Raw genomic sequence first — 21,292 nt, forward strand, 5'->3', positions numbered from 1 at the left:
TTATCAATGCCTAAAAGCAACTGGCTTTAAACTACTTAGGAATGTACTTATTTGTCGGCTAAATAAGCTATATGTGATTTTGTTTTTCCAGACTCATTATTTTCGTTAACACTTCATAACTGTACACATTCTTTAATATCAGTATTTTACTTTGACATTAAAATATATCAGTTTTTGGATTTTGACAATCAGTTGTTCTTCTATGGAAGTTACAGTCAGAGTTCCAACTAATAATGTCTAATGTTTGGTTTTAAGGAGTTTATTTTATAATGCTGACCAAGATTAGCATTATAAGCAATCTGCAATGAGATGTAGTATCATAGAGGGGATATCATTAAAATTCCCACTGAAATAGGTGATGTTAGACATGAATATTTGTAGGTAAATAAAGTTCAGTCGATGATTTAGTTAGAACACCACTTTCCTTCTTTATATTGGTAATAAGGGTTTAAATATTGGATCAAATGGGAAATAAGCAGAAAACATCAAAGTATTTGCTTTGATACCAGTAGATTATAATTACAAAGTCAGTCTAGACCTGCAGTCAATTAATTTTTCCAAATTATTCTTCCGCCATGTTGAACTTACCCAGACAAAACAAAGATGCAGGTCAAGGGCAACTATGACATTTTACACCTCTTTTAGTAAATTGCATAACAATGCCATTAGTGACAGATTCAAGGTCCTACCCACACTTTTTTTTTGTTTTCTTTTCTTGGCAGCACTGATTAAGATATGGGGAAATTATCTAATGTATTGTACCTTTTTGAGAAGATTCTGAATAAGAGGGGAAATTGTTCTCTCTAACTACACACACACACACACACAAACATATATGTGAGCATATATACCTCTCTCTCTCTATATATATATATATAGGTATATAAGAAAGATCTTTTTAGTTCTATACTAGTTTTACCTTGAAGTTCTCATTTTGATTTAAAGCAAAACAAGGTAATGTCTATTTTTAGTCTCTCTTGTTTCTAAAGGATGTTGTGTGTGTGTTAGTGGAAAGTTTGGCAAATAATAGTAGGATGCTCTTATGTCTGATTTGTGAATCGAACCCAAAGATTGACTTTTAATACTGCCATCATATTTTTATTTCACTACAGAATTCAATAAAGGTAGGCACATTATTAGGATCAGTTTAAATTTGATTTTACTTTTTTATTAAAACTTTCTTGGTGAGATATTATCCTCAGACTCATGAGGTAAATTTGTAATGTAGTTTTAAATACAGGTCAATGACAGGAGGCAAAGACAGAGTCTTTGTTGCTATCAGACTTTCCCCACTTTTCCAACCTGTCATATTTTATGGGGCAAAAGTTTGTAGTCTGTGGACTTCAGTGTGAGACCTTTAGCTGTGAAAGTTTATTAGCTGGCTGCAGTTAAAATGATTTATGTAGTACTAAACATAATGAAAAGGGAGAGACTATTTTCTACTGGTCAGAAATCCAGTAGAGTACTGGAGAATGAATTTGTATTTCCCTTCTGAAAATAATTTCATGATACAAATGCTCCTTTGATAGATTGTAAATGTCCTTTAGACAGTACAATAGGACTTCAGACATTATTTTTACTTTTCTTTCATGGACTAAATTATTAAACAAGTAACACATGAATACATATTTAATTAGCATAAAATTGATGTGGTTCTTCCTCTTTCAAAATGAACGTATGCATGTGTATATATGCATCATGTTTTCTTATGTGAGTACAATTTTGTAATACTAAGAAAATTAAACTAACAATCTTCTAGCTCCTCTGGAGCTGTTGTACCCTGAGTTGTTAATTGGGATCACACAGATGGAACCAGCCTCCATGGAAACACTCTCCAACTCAGTGAAACCTATGGACTCTGGGAGAGATAGGATGGTTTAGGGTTATTGAATGGTGGTTAGGGAAATAGGCAAACTGACAACCTTCACTTTAAATACTTACCATAGCATGGTGACACGGTCTCCCTGTTGGTTTTCAGCATTTCTCTACTTCCTACTCTTGTTTCTACTTATCTTTATTTATCCTGAATACTTTGTGTTTTGTTTTTAATGGAAGAGTTTCTTTACTGATACATGAAGGGCTTATTAAATGGTATGCATTGTGCATTGTCTTTCCTCTTTCCTTAGTCATTGGCATTTGGTAGAATGAAGAACTGGTTTGAAAACTGGTGAGTAGGTTGCAAAAGGGTCAGTGAAGGGACAGCACCTGGTACACCGTGTCTTTCTGTTTCTTTCTCATTCTCTTCTCTCTGAGGCACATTCAATTTAGCTTCTTTGCTTCTCTTTTCTTTGCCAGACTGTCAAGGACAGCTGAAGAAAAAAGAAAAACAAATAGTCATGTTCATGTGAATTGTTGCTATTACACATGTAAGGTTTTTAACCTCAGCCGAACTTTGAGTAGAGCTCAGCAAATCCTTTCCCTATCTCCCAGTCAGCTCTTTCTCTCATCTGTCATGCTCTTTGTTATTTGCATGTGCTATTCTTTTCTTGAAGTACCCTTTAAAATGTTCCTCTGCAGATAAAGCCTAATCATCCTTCAAGGCAAGAATGGATGTAACCTCAATTTATGTAGTTTTATAGTCTGCCCCTTCCCTTCTCTGAGTCTTGTCTCGGGCACAGCCTGTTCCTTTCTTTTCTGTGATTGTAGCACAGCCCAAGTAGCATTGTCATTGTCATCAATGTTTATGCCTTTCTTTCCTATGGAAGTCCATGTATATGCCTTCTTAGCCATTGCTTTGCCCAGTTCTTGGCACATGGTTCCAACTAGGTTGGGTTTGCTAAGTGAAACAATTCCTGTGAATATGTTGTTAGTTTTGAAGTGCAGTCTGATAGAGGAATGAGTGCCATCATCTTTACATTTGTCAGAAATGTCTTGCTTATTATGTTATACTTTATTTTCAACACATCCCTCCATAGTAATAGCATTGAGCAATAAAACAGATGAGAGGGCGAGGAAATAGTTCAAATGACAGTCTAGCTTTCTTCCTTTCAGATAGGACAATAAGATACCTTCAGTCAAATACATGTCATTTTTTTTAAAACAAGATTTTTCAGGTTGTAGGAGTCTGTCATATCTGTGAGTCTTTCTTGCCACAGTTGGTTAGCATCTGATCTGTATGCTACAGATTCCATTAGCTTTCTTTGTCTTTCTTTCCAATCCTTATCCCTTTAAAACAAACAAACAACAACAACAAAATGCACAAAAACTGCTCTCTGTTGCCTCCCTAGCTATGTCTCTCATCTATGTAAAATCTACAGCTCTTCCACGTCTCATTTTCAGAGGCTACTTGCCAGCTGTTGAGGGAACAGCTGACTTCTGCTGTACAGTGAAAAGGTGGAACCTGTACGTGTGGCTCACAGCTGCCAAGCTTCTGATTCTCTTCCCTCACTGCCTTGAAAACCCAAGTCCCATATCACATAAAGTAGCCCAGCTGGTCTATATCTTGAAGTAGGTGATCAGGGAAGAGTTTTATATAGGATGATTAATAGTGGGGTTAGTTATTAAGGAAGCTAGGTGGTGGCTGAGAGCTTATATCAAATGTCAGGGTGAATTTAAATTCCTGTATTGCTATTCAAGGCTATTCAAGGGTGTGCTGTATGATTTTATGATTATTTGTCTGTGCTTAGATTTCCTTAGTTTCTGTGTGTGTGTGTGTGTGTGTGTGTGTGTGTGTGTGTATCTTGAGGCTTATTTTGAAGATATTCAAATCGAATGTAAATTTCATGTTTTGTTTTTGTTTTATTATGATTTTAATTTTGTTGTATTCAACAGAAATAAAGGTTCACTTTGACCTAAAAAGCAGATTTATGATAATAATTATATTCCAATACAGAATTTTTCCAAAATAAGGCTCCAACTTTTTTTTCCCTGACCTGTATTTGGATGTTTGTATGGGTATATCTGTTATCGCTAACAGATAACTCTTTTAAGAGTTAAAAGTAATTATCCTAGTTAAAAATGGATCATGTGCTTATAGAAAAGGTAGAATCCATTATATGTACCAAAATATGAACTCAAAATATTAATACAAATAGATTATCATCCACACAAACAAAGATGCAATGATATAAGAATGTCAGATTACATTTTTAAAAGAAAAAAATGTTGGGCTGGGAAGTTGGCTCAGTGGTAGAGCGCTTGCCTTGCATGTCAGAGGCCCTGATTTTGATTCCTCAGCACCACATGAGCAAAAAGAAAAAAAAGCCAGAAGTCGCGCTGTGGCTCAATTGGTAGAGCGCTAGCCTTGAGCTGAAGAGCTGAGGAACAGCGCCCAGGCCCAGAGTTCAGGCCCCATGACCGGACCCCAAAAAAAATGTTTAAATTATAACAAAGTAGGATTACATTTTTCAAAGAAAAAAGATGTTTAAATTTCCTTCTCCATGTTTCGGTTTCAGCCATCTGTGACAGGGACATATTTGTTTTCAAAGCATAATGGAAGCAATCACATTTTACAGCTAAAGTCAGCTAATGATCAATTTAGGGTATATTTCTTGAGTGCTCATAATATTGAAGGCAGTGAGCTGCAATCCTGGGGGCACAACATAGTATAACACATTGAATGAGTGACTACATTATACACTATTGCAATTCAGGGGTGTGTTCATAAATAGCAGTCCTGGTTGTATACTTTTCCTTAAATGTATACAAAGATATGTATAATGATTTGTGTGATGTAGATACGACTATATTTTAGTCATTTCTGAAAGTTCATGGGAATTCAACCTTGTGATAGCACCAAGTGTAAATATTGGGTAAATAATTTTCTGCATAAATTTTAGTGGGAGGTGAAAAGAACACAAATGCTTTATTTTTCTTCATACTTACTTCCCATCTATTGCCATAATCCAAAGACTAACATTTAAGTATTGATACTTTACAGGCTAATTTGAGCCAGTTTTTATGGTTTCTAAGTAAACAATGCAAGGATACTTGTGCTATCATAATTGACTTTATATCTTTTAATTGATTTTCATATGTCAATCTGACTTCATTTTTCTAACCTCATTGAAATTTGGGCTAAGCAACCATCATTATTCCCTATCTCTTAGATAATAAAAAGATGCCTGAAGATATTGAAAATAATATTAGTTTGTAGTTTAGGAATAATTGGAAACAATGCCAGCAACTCTCTGTTGTGGTAAGTATGGAAGTTATGTATTATTAACATCTTTTCTCAGTTGAACATTGAAATATCATGCATAGTAAACATCTCTCTGTTCTCTGTTTTTGTCAGGATTTCCCACCATACTTCTCCTTTTTTTTTTAACATGACTTAACAAGTTATTTAGCTAGTTAATATGAGACTTGTTAATACCTCTGACTCATCATTCATTCACAATTTAGATATACAACACCAGACTGCATTCCTACAATTGTTTCCTGGGTCATAGAGTTAATAGGAAAGAAATTCTTTAAAGGCATCTACAACTGTTTAGACCAAAATTGCTATGAGTCATGATTCAGAACTATTCTGTAAACTACTCTGGGCAATCTTTTTTGGAGCCAATGTTAGTAACTTTTTTCAAAGCCATTTAAAAGTTGAAACAACAAAATGCTGAAACAAGGATAAATGTTGAGCCATTATAACAATGAGATGTACAAGACACTATGTTGAAAAGGAACTTTACTGGGAGGGGAGGGGGGATTTGGGGAAGTGGGAAGGAAAGGGATAGTAGGGGAAAAACAAAGGAGAAGGTAACAATGCTGGATAGGAAATGTACTCATTACCTTACTCATGTAACTGTAACCCCTCTGTACACTATTTTTACAATTAAAAAACATAAAATAAGTTTTAGGGAAGTAAACTGCTAATATATATGAAATTTAATGTTTGCTCTCTGAATGGAAACTTTCACACTGAATTTCTTACTTTTTTTGTCTTCAGCAGTTACATTGAGTGTTAGCAGTGGTTTGCTTTTTGCCATTCTTACAGATTTTCAGATTATCTTTTAAAGCAGTCTCATGGTGAGATTTTTGAAATACTTCATTTCAGAAAGTTACAAGTTAGTAGACATGCCCTAAATCGAAAAGTTAAATTACTGCTTATATTTCCAAGTCCTGAGTCTAATTTCCATTATTTAGCAAAGAAATAAAAGTGATTTTTTATTTCCACTGCCTTAGTCCATTATTGTTTGTTTAAAGTGTTCTGAAAAAAAATTATCTCCTGTTTCACAATTATTTTGACTTAAATGGCAAATACTGGGTTAATATTAAAATACTATGGACTGTCATTTGGTATAATTTGAACTGTAATGTAGCCTAATGTAATGCAATTTGTTTGTTGCTGATGATTTAAAGGAATAGAATGGTAAGAAGCTAGAGTGTCTAGAAAGAATCAATTAATGGAGTTATAATTCGTTGTCTTACGTTTGTCCTAAATACTTTATTCTTTGGGATACCAACCAATTCTTTCTTTTGAAAGCACATCTAATCAATTTCAAAATGAATAAAAGTAAAGCCTGAGCTAGTTTTGAACATTACTCCTCCTTGAAGTGTACCAAGGGCTGGAATTTATTGTATGGTTCCAGCTAAGCAAGTTTGTGGACTGAAAAGATGAGGATGAATAGTGTCTAAATCTGCTTTGGGACAGAGCTTGTTTATTGAGCTATACCTCTATTTCCTTTATCTGTTGCTGTGTAAATAATAGGGAGAATTCCTTGGTTGGTTGTGTTCTGTGTGTTCTGCATATGGCTCAGAGTTGACTAAGTGTAGCAACTTTGATTCTTCTTTAAGCTTCCCCATTCCTAATAAGCTCCCATCCCCTACTCACATTGGATAAAATATGATTACTTTGCTTAGATGATTGTTTAGTTTTAAATGTATACATTCTGTCTGGAAATAAAGCAAGGGTTTCTTGAAGGATGAAATAAAAGTGAAGTAGACTATTAGATATAAAATGACTTTTGGGGGGAGCTTTGAATATTTTCTCTTTCCACATTTTTTTTTGTCGGTTGTGGGGCTTGAACTCTGGGCCTGGGTGCTGTCCCTCAGCTCTTCAGCTCAATGCAAGTACTCTGCCACCTGAGCCACAGTACCACTTCTAGCTTTCTGGTGGTTTATTGGAGATAAGAGTCTCATGGACTTTCCTGCCCAGGCTGGCTTTGAACTGCCTTAGAAGCTAAGAATGCAGGCGTGAGTCACTGGCGCCAGGCCTCTGTCAACATTTGTTGACAGAATTCAACCTAAGGGAACAGCAAACTCTTTAGGAGAGAACCCTTGAAGGGAGTTAGACAACAGGATCTGATTCAGGAAGATCACAGGGCAGTGTCCTTATTAAAGGAACAGTTGGATTGTCTGATCTCTGAGGCCTCTTCCTACTAAGATAAAATGCTTGTTGAGGCTCTGTATCCAGACTTCTTAATTCTTATACCTTGATAGTGATTGGAACCTTTCACCTGTTAGAATATAGTGACTTAGATACAGTGATGTTGAAAGAAGGAGCATTTGTAATTTATAGCACAGACTTCCAATGCTTGAAGTACTGTTTTTTTATTATTTTCAATTATTATTATAAAGGTGATATAATGAGGGTTACTGTTATATAAGTCAGGTACTGAGTACATTTTTTTTAACATTGTCACCCCTTCCCCCTCATTTTCTCCCAGTTTTTCCCTCCCAGCTCCCCTCCCATACAAGATATTTAGTTTATTTTCAACATAATGTCTATCTCCAAGTAAACAAACTAGGTTAAAAGACAAAAACATATACTTGGACATAATATATTATACAGGACTCTGACTCCTTTTTCTCTTTTTTTTTGCCTTGAGTTCCAAGAATTTCAAATTATTCAGGTTTGAAGTACTTCCCATAAATAATCTTGAGATTCCAATAGTGTAGTGATTCTTACGTTAAAGCTGTTTTGACCTGCATATTTATGAAAGGAACAACATAGCTTTGGTCTTCCAAATGTGCAGTGTATTATGAATGAGACTTTTCCCTCCCCAGTTAACTCCAAAATATACTGAATCTGTTTTCTGTTATTTCTATGCCTGCCTATGGACAAGTAACTTATACTCTAGGAGACTTAATTCATCTGCAAAATGGTAGTATTTATAATATTGCTTTTATAAGTTTTCATTAGAGATGTCATAGTGTATAGTAGTAGTAGTAGTGTGTCAAAAACAACAACTGAATTAGTAATTTTATTGTGATTGCAGTTATATTGCAATTACCTATATCAGCTTAGGTAATTAGCTAAATCTGCTAGAGTGCTAACTATAGCTACTTAATACATTATCTCAAATCTAATGGTACAAAACCTCCTTTAAAAATAAAGATCATATTCATCCTTTGGGTAGAATGCTTGTTGAAGCTTGTGTCTATACCACAACGTTAAGGGCCTCAGTGGAGTTCAAAGGCAAATGTGCCTCAGAATTCCAGGATCTGGAATCACTGGGAGGTTCCTTAACTCACATGGATTTCTGAGCTGTGTTGACTTGAAAGCCATGTGTATCCAGGTAGACAGTGGAGTAGGGGATCTACATATGTTTTCTCCTTGTGGCATGCGCTTCTCCCACCTTGATAGCTGTGTTTGGAAAAATGAGCATTTAGAGAACAGGAGATTCAAGTGAAGTCTGCAAGTTAAATGACATTTGATGACCTTACTTCAGGAGCATATCACTGCCATATTGCCTTAATTGAAGTATGTAAAGCCCTCACAAATTTAACTTAATTTAAAGGAAAGATGTTGTAGAAATAAGCTGTACAGTATTTTCACAATAAAAAACTTATTAAAAAAAAGAAGTTGTAAATCTGACATCTCATTGAAGGAGAGTCAAATAACATAGGGACCTTTTCAGTGCTATACTGTCTATTACACAAAGATGAAAGGCAATAAGAAACACTTAAGCTAGGTAGTGGTATCTCATACTTGTAATGTTAGTTCTAATCCTAGCTGTTATGTAGAAGGCTGAGACCTGGGAATGGTGGTTCACAGGCAGCCCAGGCAAAAAAATCTTCAAGACTCTGCCACCAAAATAATAAGTGGCTCAAGTGGTAGAGTGTCAGTTGATCAAGTGAGCCTGCATAAGCTTGCTGCCCTGGTGTCAGGAATACAAACAAACAAACAAACAAACATTCCCAAACCCAAACAGGGAAAAACCCAACCAAACAAACACAAGCACAATCAAAAGAAACAAACATTTTACTGAAAAATATTTTTTCATGTAAATTAGTCTTGAAAATGCAAAATAACTATAATCTATCACTATGTAATAGGCAAGTATTTAAAAGTTTCAGTTAGAGACCAAAAATCACTATAAACGGAATACTAGCTTTTAGTCTTATTACTCTTGAACCTTTGCACTGTTATTTCCAGGATTGATCATTTTTTTAAGTTAAAAATTAACTGCAGTTTACAAGCAGGCATTGTTTGTTTTTCTCTTGCAGAAGTTTCTTATGAAGATGGAATTGCCTATTTAAAAATGCTGTTATGTGTTCATTAAATTAACAAATAAATACCTGTAGGCTTCTTTTCAAAAAGATATAAGGGAAGCCAGGTGCCGGAGGCTCATGCCTGTAATCCTAGCTACTCAGGAGGCTGAGATCTGAGGATCGTGGATCAAAGCCAGCCCGGGCAGAAAGTCCATGAGACTCTTATCTCCGGTAAAACCACTAGAAGACCAGAAGTGGCGCTGTAGCTCAAGTGGTAGAACGCTAGCCTTGAGATGAAGAGCTGAGGGATACGGCCCAGGGCCAGAGTTCAAGCCCTATGACCGACAAAAAAACAAACAATAACAACAAATAGATACAAGGGAAATAGGAACTAAATTGCTCTTAAGTCATTATGATATTTATTGGTATTATACCAGCAATATCATCACAGTAATTTTTGTCAAATGATTTGGGAAAAAAAAGCCTAAAATGGCTGATACATTGAATATTAACATCTTTGTCAGCATATAGTATTGTTTTCTAGTCAAAATTCATTTGAACAACTAGCTAAGTGATTCTAGTTCTGGAAAGACAGTGTATGAGTAGTCTTCATTTCTTTCTAGGTACTGTAGTTCTAATTCTATTCAGATATGAATATCTATGGCTTATTTTTCCCATTCACCCCAATACTTATTGGAAGTGGCAGCCTATCATCAAACTCAGTTAACAGCTCATACTGGTTCAGATCACTGTACTCTGGCTCACTTCTCATTTGCTTATCGGTTGCCTCAAATTAAACTTTAAAAAGCTGACATTCTAACACCCAGTAGTTAGTGCCTATTTTACACTCACTAAAAGCAAAAATGAAACGTATTTACATTTAAATGACCATGCTCTTTCTAGCTCATCATCAAGGCTGCTATTTCATTTTTATTATGAATGACCTCTTGCTAGGAATACCTGGCATACAGAATAGCCTAAAGAGAATTTCAATAGGCAGAGTAAATTCGCCTTATCTTGATGAAAGTCCCTTAGTGAAATGGAGATGCAGAGGTGATCCTGGGTCATGCATACTTTTCATAGGTACTCATTTCAGTCTCAGCCAGTTGCATGAGAATCTTTGATGGTTAACTTTGTAAATCATTCAAGCACTTGACTGCTTTCTCAAAACATACCTGGGCCTTTAGACAGGAATCTACAGGTGACTACCTCTGGATGTTTGCCTAAAGATGATTTAGAAAATTGGTTGGAAGCTATGCTCTTCCTCAGCGATCAAAAATTAACCTGCCAGAAACTTGCAGACACAGCAGAATTATGGTAATGATTCTGACTCATACACAAGACTTTTTTTTTTTTTCATAAAGCTGGCTATTCTGAATTCCATAGATTCAGCATTTATCATCTGGTAATTTACTTTTGTATTTGTGCTATGAATAGCACATTCATTATCAGGCTTCAGGACTGTCTGAAATCTCTTGGGTGTTTAGTCAGGCTACTCATTGGAGGCAAGTAACCAGTGTTGTCTTATTCCAGTGGTGAAAATGGCTCTTATTTGCTGGGGAAAAAAGAGACGAAAATCTTAGTACCATAAATTTAATTCCAAGAGGGACTGTTGTCTCATTTCCAAACAGTCCAGGGAGTATTTTTACTGCATGTTCCCCTTGAGTACTCATTAGAGCATTCTGACTGGGTTATAGGGTTGAAAGCTGAGAGAACTGAGAAAGGCTTAATTTGTAACATACACAACTGTATTTACATGTTTAGTTCTGTTCATATGTGCATGGTGTTTATGGTTAAGTATGTATTTCCAGACTTTTGTGTCAATGTACTTGGTTTGCAACTTACAAGTGCACTTCTAGAATCGTTCAGTGACTTTCAAATGCTTTGAACGTTTCCTTGTAAGTTAATAAAGTCTTAAATTTGTGGAGGTTGAAGATCATCAAAGATGGTCAAAGGCTTTTGCAGGTCTAAGTCCTTGCGATTCTGTCATTGGTTAGTTTTCCCAAATTAAGCCTCCAGTTTTATGTGTCTACCATTGTTTAAAGCTAGGTGTAAACATTATCTTTTTTCAAATTGAGCATCATTATCAATATTAGTGTTGAAAAAAAAACCTTCCAATTTTCAACTCTTTCTGTTTTAGCCAATGTTTGAATTTGTTGTACATTATTTTCAGTCTTAGGATAAGTCAGATCAAAGATGTGTTTATCATAGAGTATTTCTTTCATTTTCTTGCCTTAGAAGGGGTAGGTCAGACCTTTGAAGGTTGTGAAAATATCTTAAACTTAAAAATGTTAAGTGGGCATCCTTTATTAATGTCAAATATATACTGTGTGTATCTATTACAAATATTCAGATTACATTTAAAAAATCAGAAACCCAGATTTTAACCATTAAATATTACATTGTCTTAGTGCTACTTGAAATTATTTAAAATTTTTAGTATATGTGTGTGCTTATGTGTGTGTGAGAGAGAGAAACAGAGAGAGATAGAGAGACAGAGAGAGAGATAGGAAGACAGAGAGAGATAGAGAGAGAGAGACAGAGACAGAGAGAGAGCCAGATTTATTGCTCTTTATTGTGCCTCTATTTTAAAACCAGGCATGCAGCCGGGTGCCTATGGCTCACACCTATAATCCTAGCTACTGAGGAGGCTGAGATCTGAGGATCATGATTCAAAGCCAGCCCAGGCAGGAAAGTCCGTGAGACATTTGCAATAAACCACAAAAAAACTGAGGGTGGTGCTGTGGCTCAAGTGGTAGAGCACTAGCCTTGAGCTGAAGAGCTCAGGGACAGCGTCCAGGCCCAGAGTTCAAGCCCCATGACCCACAAAACAAACAAACAAACAAAAAACAAAAAAACAGGCATGCTCTTTATATTCATGAAGATTCAATCCCCCATATAGACTCAGTCCCTTAGGGACCTCCACTTACTCCTCACTATAATGTTGTACAAGTGTGAGCATGCCTATGTGCTATAATTATCCATGGATGTTGACAAAAACCCCTTAGTAGTTAAATCATTGTTGCCATGCTTATTGACATGTTCATGAGCAAATTTCTGCTTCTGGAATTAGCATCAGGTTTCCTGGCAGGGAGGAATTATGCTGATTTCCTAGTCATTCACACATTTCTTAAAAAAAAAATAGTTATCTTGCTTCAGTCTCTTGAGTTTTGGGCTTACAGACATGCACTATGATGGCGAGCAGAATTCTTCTTTCAGTCAGATAGTCATTTTCCTTTGTTGATCAGCTCAGAAACAGACACCTCTTCTAGCTTAGTTTCATCTTTTACTATCATCATTCCTGCTCTTAATCCAGTGCTCATCTCAGCACTTCCTGCATTAATATCTTTTAATTTGATGTTTTTCCCCCCTCAAAGTTTGTGCTCTACTTATAGTTTAGACTCTTTTTCGGCTATAGACTTCTCTGCCCAGGCTGATTTTGAACCTTGTTCCTCAGATCTCAGCCTTATGAGTAGCTAGGATTACAGGCATGAAAAACCAGATCTGGGCTCTAATTGCTTTTAACATTTTTTTTGTGTATGCTCTAAACACTATGAAACAGTGCAGTGAAAATGTATACAAAACACTCAAACTGTAGCATGAACATAAAGAACATATAATAGATGCGATCATTATAGTATGCTGTTATAGATGTTCAAGGTGAAATGATCTGAAGGCTACATACATTTATTGCTGGGTGGAAGTCAGGGTTTATGACACAGATTTTTCTTACTTCTGTGAAGTTTCTTAAGTGGAAAACCACAAGGTTTTCTGTCTTGAAGTAGCTCTTTTGGCACCGAAGTTAGAATTTTTACATAGAATGGAGAATGGCACGTGGCAGTTCTTTTTTTTTTTTTTTTTTTGGTCGGTCCTGTGGCTTGAATTCTGGGCTTGGGTGCTGTGCCTGCACTCTTAAGCTCTACCGCATGAGCCACAGCACCACTTCCAGTTTTCTAGTGGTTTATTGGAGATAAGAGTCTCACAGATTTTCCTATCTGGACTGGCTTTGAACCGCTATCCTAGATCTCAGCCTCCTGAGTAGCTAGGATTACAGGCCTGAGCCACCGGCGCCTGGCTACATGGCAGCTCTTGAAATGCTGGTATTCATTCTCTTATGAAATGGATTTTGGTTTCCTTTCAATAAACATCTGTGTAAGACAATTTTATCTATGAGAAAATGCTCATGATAGTCAGTTTATAACCATTTGTTTTGCCTGCATTGTTTTGTATATGACAGGAACTCTTAGAACAAAACTGCTCACTTTGTCACCTTGTTGGAAGGGAGCAAGAGAAGAAGAAGTAAAAAAAAGTAAAAAAATAAAAGAGAAGAGGAAGTAGATAGAGTTCCTTATTTTCCTCAGTGACATAAAGGTCTCCCTTAGATGCTACTTCTGAAAGGTTTCATGAGCAGCCAGTAGGTCTATTCTGAGCATTAAGCTTTGCACACAGGGCATTTTTCAGCTACTCAAGATTCAAACAAAGGGCACATCTGTTTGATTTTATTTCTGTATCTCCCATTGTATGGACAGGACTGTCATAAACAATCCTGTCATTTGCCTTGTCGAAACCCATTTGGACTTTATGGTTCTCATTTGCCTACCATAAATGTCTGATATGCTCTGAAAGATTGGAATTACAGTTAGATATAATACTTTTGATTATTTGCTCTGAGGGAGACATGTGAATTAACATCTTATATTTTCATACAGATCTGTTGAACACATTTCCTCTTTACAACAGTGTTATGAAAAGGTACAAGTATTACATTTTTTTTAAAGAGAAAACCAAGATGCACTAAAGGAAAGTATATGTTTAAATTGTAGACTAGGTCTTCAAAGTTAAACTCCATATTCTCTCTTTCTCTCTCTCTCTCTCTCTCTCTCTGGTCAAGTAGTCATTGTCTCTGAGACTAAAATATGAAACAATATGGCCATTAGTTGTGTGCATTTTAATCATTCTTTTAATCATCCTTTATGGTGTATATTATTATTCTCAAAATGTGAGTCCCTTTCTTATCCTGGGAACATTTGAATGTTTTAAACTATAGCAATAACTGTTTGAAATTTACCTGGTAGAAAATTTAGTAATAAACCACAAATTACTTTTCTTCAAAGCTGAAGTTTCTTAGTACTCCTTTTTTTTTTTTTTTGTCAGTTGTGGGGCTTGAACTCCGCCCAAGCATTGTCCCTCAGGTCTTCAGCTCAAAGCTAGCAATCTACCACTTGAGCTACAGTGTCACTTCTGGTTTTCTAGTGGTTTATTGGAGATAAGAGTTTCACGGACTTTCCTGCCCTGGCTGGCTTTGAACTGGGATCCTCAGATCTCATCCTCCTGAGTAGATAGAATTACAGGCATGAGCCACCGGCACCTGGCTCCAAGTACTTCTTGTATTTATTTGTTTTGGGCGGTTATGAGTCAATGAATAGTGTATCAAACATGGAGAGCATAGTTTTATTTTTACTTAACCAATGGTTCACTCTATATTAATTTTTAACTTTCATTACATGTAATCTGAAAAAACTAGAGGTTATAAGATCTCATTATGATTGAAGACATCAACGATGAAGTCATATTTTACAAATGAACAGCCAGTTAAAGGTAAAGCATATATAATGAACTATATAGTCTTATAATCTGTCACTTGTATTTATGAAAAAAATTGTGCCACTAAAAGTTCTAATAGTTTTGTCTTTCTCCTTCATGTACTTTGTACACACCTATGAAATCATATTTTAGCATGAAGGAAAACTACAGTGAAATATTGTAGCACAATATTCAGCACAATGTTCTGAAAAATCTTCAGGTATACCCTATAAAAAACAATGACAAATTTTCCCAATATTTCTTAGGGGCATTTCCATTGTAAGAATATGTTCACTGTTTCTACTTCACCTTGCAATAACTTGCGTTCCTCTGGATTGAAATGCAGTATTTCTATTAAATCCATACTTCCAAGTTTGTCACTGGCATTATTGCCCTCATCTAAGTGCTATCACCATAATCTATGATAGTAAAGAATGTAAGAAACTGATCTTGTTCTATTTTTTAACTCTGTTGGAAAAGATAAATCCACATTTGCTTCCATTTTTTACAGGAGAAGAAAAAACTTATTCAAAACAGTAGTTATGATGCTTATATATGGTTTCCAATTAGTGTTGTATATTATTGTTATTTTGGAAACAAGTCTATGTTATGTATGCAAGTGAACTCATTTAAGTTCTTATACCAGGTATGTATTTAAAAATCATGAATATTCAAATATGATATTTGACACATTAAAAGTGCCAAATATCTTTAAATATATACTTGGATTGCCACTTTTAGGGTTGAAGATACATACTAAAATTGAAGTCCATAGAAATCACTATTAATGTATTCGTGCATTCATGATCAATAACAATCTTAAAGCAAAAAACAAATAAAATATGACAGTGGTAAATATGTTACCAATAGTGTCTATAGCCATTTTATACTAAACTTCACATTATAGATTATTTTACTTTCCAAAAATTTTAATAGGCTTTTCAGTCTCTTTGGCTGTTCATCTCAAACCACATTTTCCCATCAATGAAGCTTGCTTAGAGACTGATATATGCTATATTCCCAGAAAATCTATCATCACCAACTTCCTATTGTCAAGATGGCTAATATTTTAGACATCCACAGAAATGACATAACAGTTTGTTAGAAAACCATTCACTGCTTAGCCTTGGCCAGGCATCTTCCCAGTTATTAGCAAACTAAGCAGAGCAATTTTTCCTACAGCTCAGTCTTGCTTATATCTTTCTACTCATGATGGGTGCCAGAAGCCTTACAGAACTGTAAGGCCATTACTCTCACCTGATGAGAGAAAGAAGGAAAGTGGAATGTCTGTTTTTCTTCTTTCTCTTTAATCTGCTCTTCCTCTCCCCACCCCTTTTGAACTTGGTCATATTCTAAGATAACTAGTTTTCATTGGAAATGTTTGAAATACAGTATCAATCAGTACAAATCAATGCAGACTCAAATAGGTTTCCAAGATACAGGCTTGTGACATATTAGATTTGTCTTTCCTACAGCTTCAAAAATTTTTACTTTATGATTGAATTTAGAGAATATTTGAATAAATATTTGATATCTGTCTCTGTACTAGAGGCTTCGCTTCAGGGTTTCCCAAAGAAGTATAACAATGCTTCTTACCATTGAGGGACTTCAAGTTCCATTGGTGTTTATGCGATGTATATGATTGAACCAAAATATATAATAAACAGACTAGATATAGCCCCATTTAAAATCCGTGGCAGGAGAAATTAGAATGTTATTTGAAGATGATTTACTTGAATAATGAGCCTATAACAATATAAAACACTTGAAAAGTATCTGAAACCTAAGAAAGATTTGGTTCTTTTATATTCTACAGACATGGGTTAAACTAAAGGCTAAAATTCATGGCTTACATTTTACCATCTCATTCTATTAAAATATTTAACCAAGACATGTTTAAATGAGGAACCAGATTGTATATTTCTGTCTTTTTTTCATTAGGCATTGCTTATAAATAATGTTTAGAACTGTTCATAAATAATGGAGTGGATCAAGAATGAATAACATAGTTTATATCAGAAGTACAATAGAATGATAACATCAAAGATTTAGATGAGAAACTATATGGTTTAAGATCTCATTGGGGACATTTACTGTCTTTTGGAAAAGTTATTGAATGTCACTGGTCCCCTTTTCTTATCCATAGATGTGTATATCAGAATGGTTGCCCACATTTTAAATAAGATGCATAAAAGTGCTTTCCGGAAGAATGGTTTATAGAATGTATCTCAATGCATAAAAATCTAACTATGACTTGAATTCAGAGACTTGTTTAAGGGCTTTGTAATATTATAAAATCAAATGATAATTTTCATTAATGTTTAAAAGGATATATTTAAATATATACATTTACCAAGAACGTTTTAAAGATCCAAATTATCATTATTTTAAAATGGCCTGTGTCATGCATAGAGTAGAGCTGGAGAATATTTTTCATGTGATATTCTACTTCAAATCAGAGTGTTTCATTTTTTTCAGCTAGTTGTAGGCCCAGTGGTAAATACAAAGAAATAAATAATTGAAGAACAAAGTACATCAGCATACCATGGGTTATTGTATTGCATCCTAGTTTTTGAAAGGATATTTGAACTTCCAGAAGTCAAGGACAGTGTATCTTTTCAAAAGTAGTAATGTCTAAAATGGGTTTTGAATGATTATAAGCCTTGCTATGCAAAGAATAAAAACACAAGTATTTGAGGCAAGAAAGGGACTGTTCTTTCAAACCACTGGCCTAAGTGTGCTAAAGCATAGTCTTCAAGAAGAACCAGAGATATTAAGGAAAGATAAAACTGCATTGGTAAAACAGAGAATTGAATGATGCTCAGCAAGCCGTGTTTAGAAATTTTAGCTTTGAACATCATTCTACATCAAGCTTGTCCAAGTAGAGCTGTGACTCAAGTGGTGGAGCATTAGTCTTCAGTAAAAGAATTCAGAGATAGCACATAAGCTCTGTTTTAAAGCCCTGGGATTAGTGTGCATGCATGCGAGAGAGCATGCACACAGAGACACATACATACACACAAGAATATATTTAGTTTGGTTTAACTTTACTAGAAATTAGCCATTTCCCCTTCAATGCTAATTTTTATTTTATATTTGTTTTACATTTGGCAGGAAAAAAACACTAAACCCAACATTAAAAAAATGGGCACTTGTCATTTGCATTCTCTATGCAAGGTTTTGGTGATCATGGCTTTCAGAACTTGTGCTAAACTGGGCTTCTGCCTGGTACAGCAGCATGAACTCCTGTGGTTTCTTTAAATCTTATTCTGTATTTTAGGCCCTGATTTTCTACTAATCACACTTTTTCTGTCATTCTCAGCGTAAGATAGTTTATGTTTAACAGAAAAAGAGAAAAAAGGAAAAACTGGTAGATTTAGTGTGTCCTTGTTTGTACTCCATTGGATAAATGCCCAGTAGAATTTCTGGGTCATAGCAGAGCTATATGTTTAGTTTTTTGAGGAACTTCCGTATTCCTTTCCAAAGTGGTTGAACAACTTTACATTCCCACCAAAAATGTAATACGATTATTTTTGGCCACATCCACATTGAAGGATTATTTACCATTATGATATGGAATCAGCTCAGAAGCCCATCCATGGATGAATGGATCAAGAAAATATGGTGAATATTCACAATAGAATTGTCCTCATCCACCCAAAAAATGATATTGTACCATTCATAAGGAAATGGAAAGACTTAGGAAGAATTACACTAAGCAAAGTATGCCAGACCCAAGAAACATAGGTTGCATGGTTTCCCTCATTTGTGGTAGCTAGAATGTGCTTACAAATCTATCAATAAACACACTGGATGGTAAATATCGGATTACAAATGAATCAGCTGAAGTGTCATAGACCCTATGGAGAATGCAAATAGTATAATTATTTTAAAAGACTAAGTCAAAGCCCAACCAAATAAGTACCAGGAAAGGATACTTGTAAGAGGAGGGTTGGGCCAAAGGAGAGGGGTAGGGGAATGAAGGGAGAAGCAGGGAGAATACAGACAAGAATGTACTATATATACCACAGAAGCAAGAAACATAAGGGGAGGGGTGGATCACAGAAGGGTAAAGATATTGAAGTGATGACAAAGAACAAAGTGCAATGTACACACAAACTGTTTTGTTAAGTGTCAAAAAATCAATGCATAACCTAAAAATTAAGTAAGAGAAGGGGCAGGTGGAGGAGAGGTGGATGAGAATGTTGAAAGGGGTAACATTGATCAGGATGCATTGTATTAATAACTGGCTTCAGTGAATGACAGCTCTTTGTACAACTACTCAGAGATAATAAAAATATTGAAAAACAGAGAAAAAAACAGGAAATGAAGACTTAGTCTTCTATTTCCTAGTTTCATTTTACATGTTCTATTTCTACTTATTCACTTGAGAATCATAGAATCCATATAATTCTTTTTTTATGTTGAGTGTTAAGGAAAAAAGTCCTTCCTTTAATTTGTTCTTTCAGGTATGTCTTCCTGCTCTTTAAAATATTGTAGGTCAAATAGATAACAATATGCATTTAAATAAGAGGCTTCTCAACTCTGAAATGGTAGTGCAGTGAAAGATTTGTAACAGAATCCTCAGTTATATTGGACATCCTGTATATTTAGATTATAAGATACCTATGAAAATTTCACATTTTGATTTCTGAAAAATATTGGGTGCACTGTTCATTTAGTCACTTATTAGATAAACAACAGATAGTTAAAATGCTATGTGAGTGTGAAATCCTTGAAGAAACAATTCATCCTGCTTTCTCCTGTATTATTTCCTAAATACATAATGTTTTGTTAGCACTACTATGGCAAAAAATGAAATGAGCTTTGAAGTATGTGAAATATTTAATAGAGGTTGAGCTTTCTTGTAGAGATAACAAATTTACTCCGCAGTTACAATTTAAAATGATGTTTAAATTAAGTTACAATTTAAAATGATGGTTAAATTTTAAAAAGTGGGCTGATTCTAATGGAAAACTCTAATGACTGGCATTTAATATCTTAATAAAAGCTGTAATTGAATATAAATAGTAAAGCATCTTTTCTTCAAATAGTGTGCATTTGAAAAAAGAGAACAATAGGATCTCTGGTCTTTTAATGTATAATTCTAGCACATCATCTATTAGATGTGTCAGTCATTCTGAACCATACCAAATTGGATGCAAATGGCTGTCTTCGAGGTATAATTGTTTGATGTACAAAATGAGATGACACACAGTAAGATGTTCAATGCAATATGAATATGACTCTTACTTGACCATTTCAAGTTTTGCCCATCAAACTGTGTATCACTCACTTCACTAATGAAGAGAGAAATTCTTAGATGGACCATGGAGACACAAACACTGAAATGATGAAGCAATACAATGGTGAAGTTGAAGTGATTGTGGACGAGCAAACATAATGTCTGATAGCTTCATTTTCTGGATAAGATGGGTAGTTTGTATATTTAGTGTAGATTTTTTCTCATTTGTTTCAGGTTAACTTGGTTAATTGCGACTTAAGTTTAAAAAGAGAAATCATTTCAAGATGAGCTTGTTGGTATTTTTAGATATCTGTGTGGTGTCTGCTTGCCAGAAGAAAGAAGATTTTCAGGAAATTTTCACAGTAGAAACAGATGTAATCAAATTGGCCAATACTGAGGACTACTTACAACTCCATAAATAATTGTGGTTGGTTTCAAACTTTGATTTTATTCAGTCTAATAAGTATTGCTCTATAGATAATTGTTGACAGTTGCAGACTCTGATTTCATTCAATTAAACTGGTAACCTTTTTAAGAAAGAGCTTGGGAAGAAGCCAAGAATTCCAGTCAGCTGGTTTTAAGGGGAACTGAAATGAAATTGAAATTGTCTTAGACTAGAAAATGTTCCATGTAGGCCACAGCTGTGTTAATTAACCTTTTTATTAAACTACCGTCTCTACAGTTAGAATCCCAAATGGTCAAAGATAGCAAGTATCTAGATTTAGCTTTTTCTTACAATGATTATAAATTTGGAAAGACATAAAACAAGTTGGAGACACATAGATTACAAGGGATGCTATGCCCTTCTAAAACATACCAAAATTCAGTTTCCCTCCATTGTCTTTCATCCTTTCCAAAAATTATCTGCATGTGTATTCAATAAAAGTAAAGCCAGTACATATTACACAAAGGTTTGCTGTCTATGTCAAGCTATAAATCAATAATGACAGCTATTGTTCATGGAAGACAGATAACTTGGTCAAACATACTTTTTTCCTTAATGAAATGGAGAATTATTGTTTAGAGGAGTATAACATGTTCTGCTGTCCTATAGTAAGGAGTACAAGTACTAGAATTTTGTTGTTTCTTTTG

Source organism: Dipodomys ordii, unplaced genomic scaffold (genome assembly GCF_000151885.1).
Source record: "Dipodomys ordii isolate 6190 unplaced genomic scaffold, Dord_2.0 Scaffold8, whole genome shotgun sequence".
In the NCBI taxonomy this organism is placed as follows: Eukaryota; Metazoa; Chordata; class Mammalia; order Rodentia; family Heteromyidae; genus Dipodomys; species Dipodomys ordii.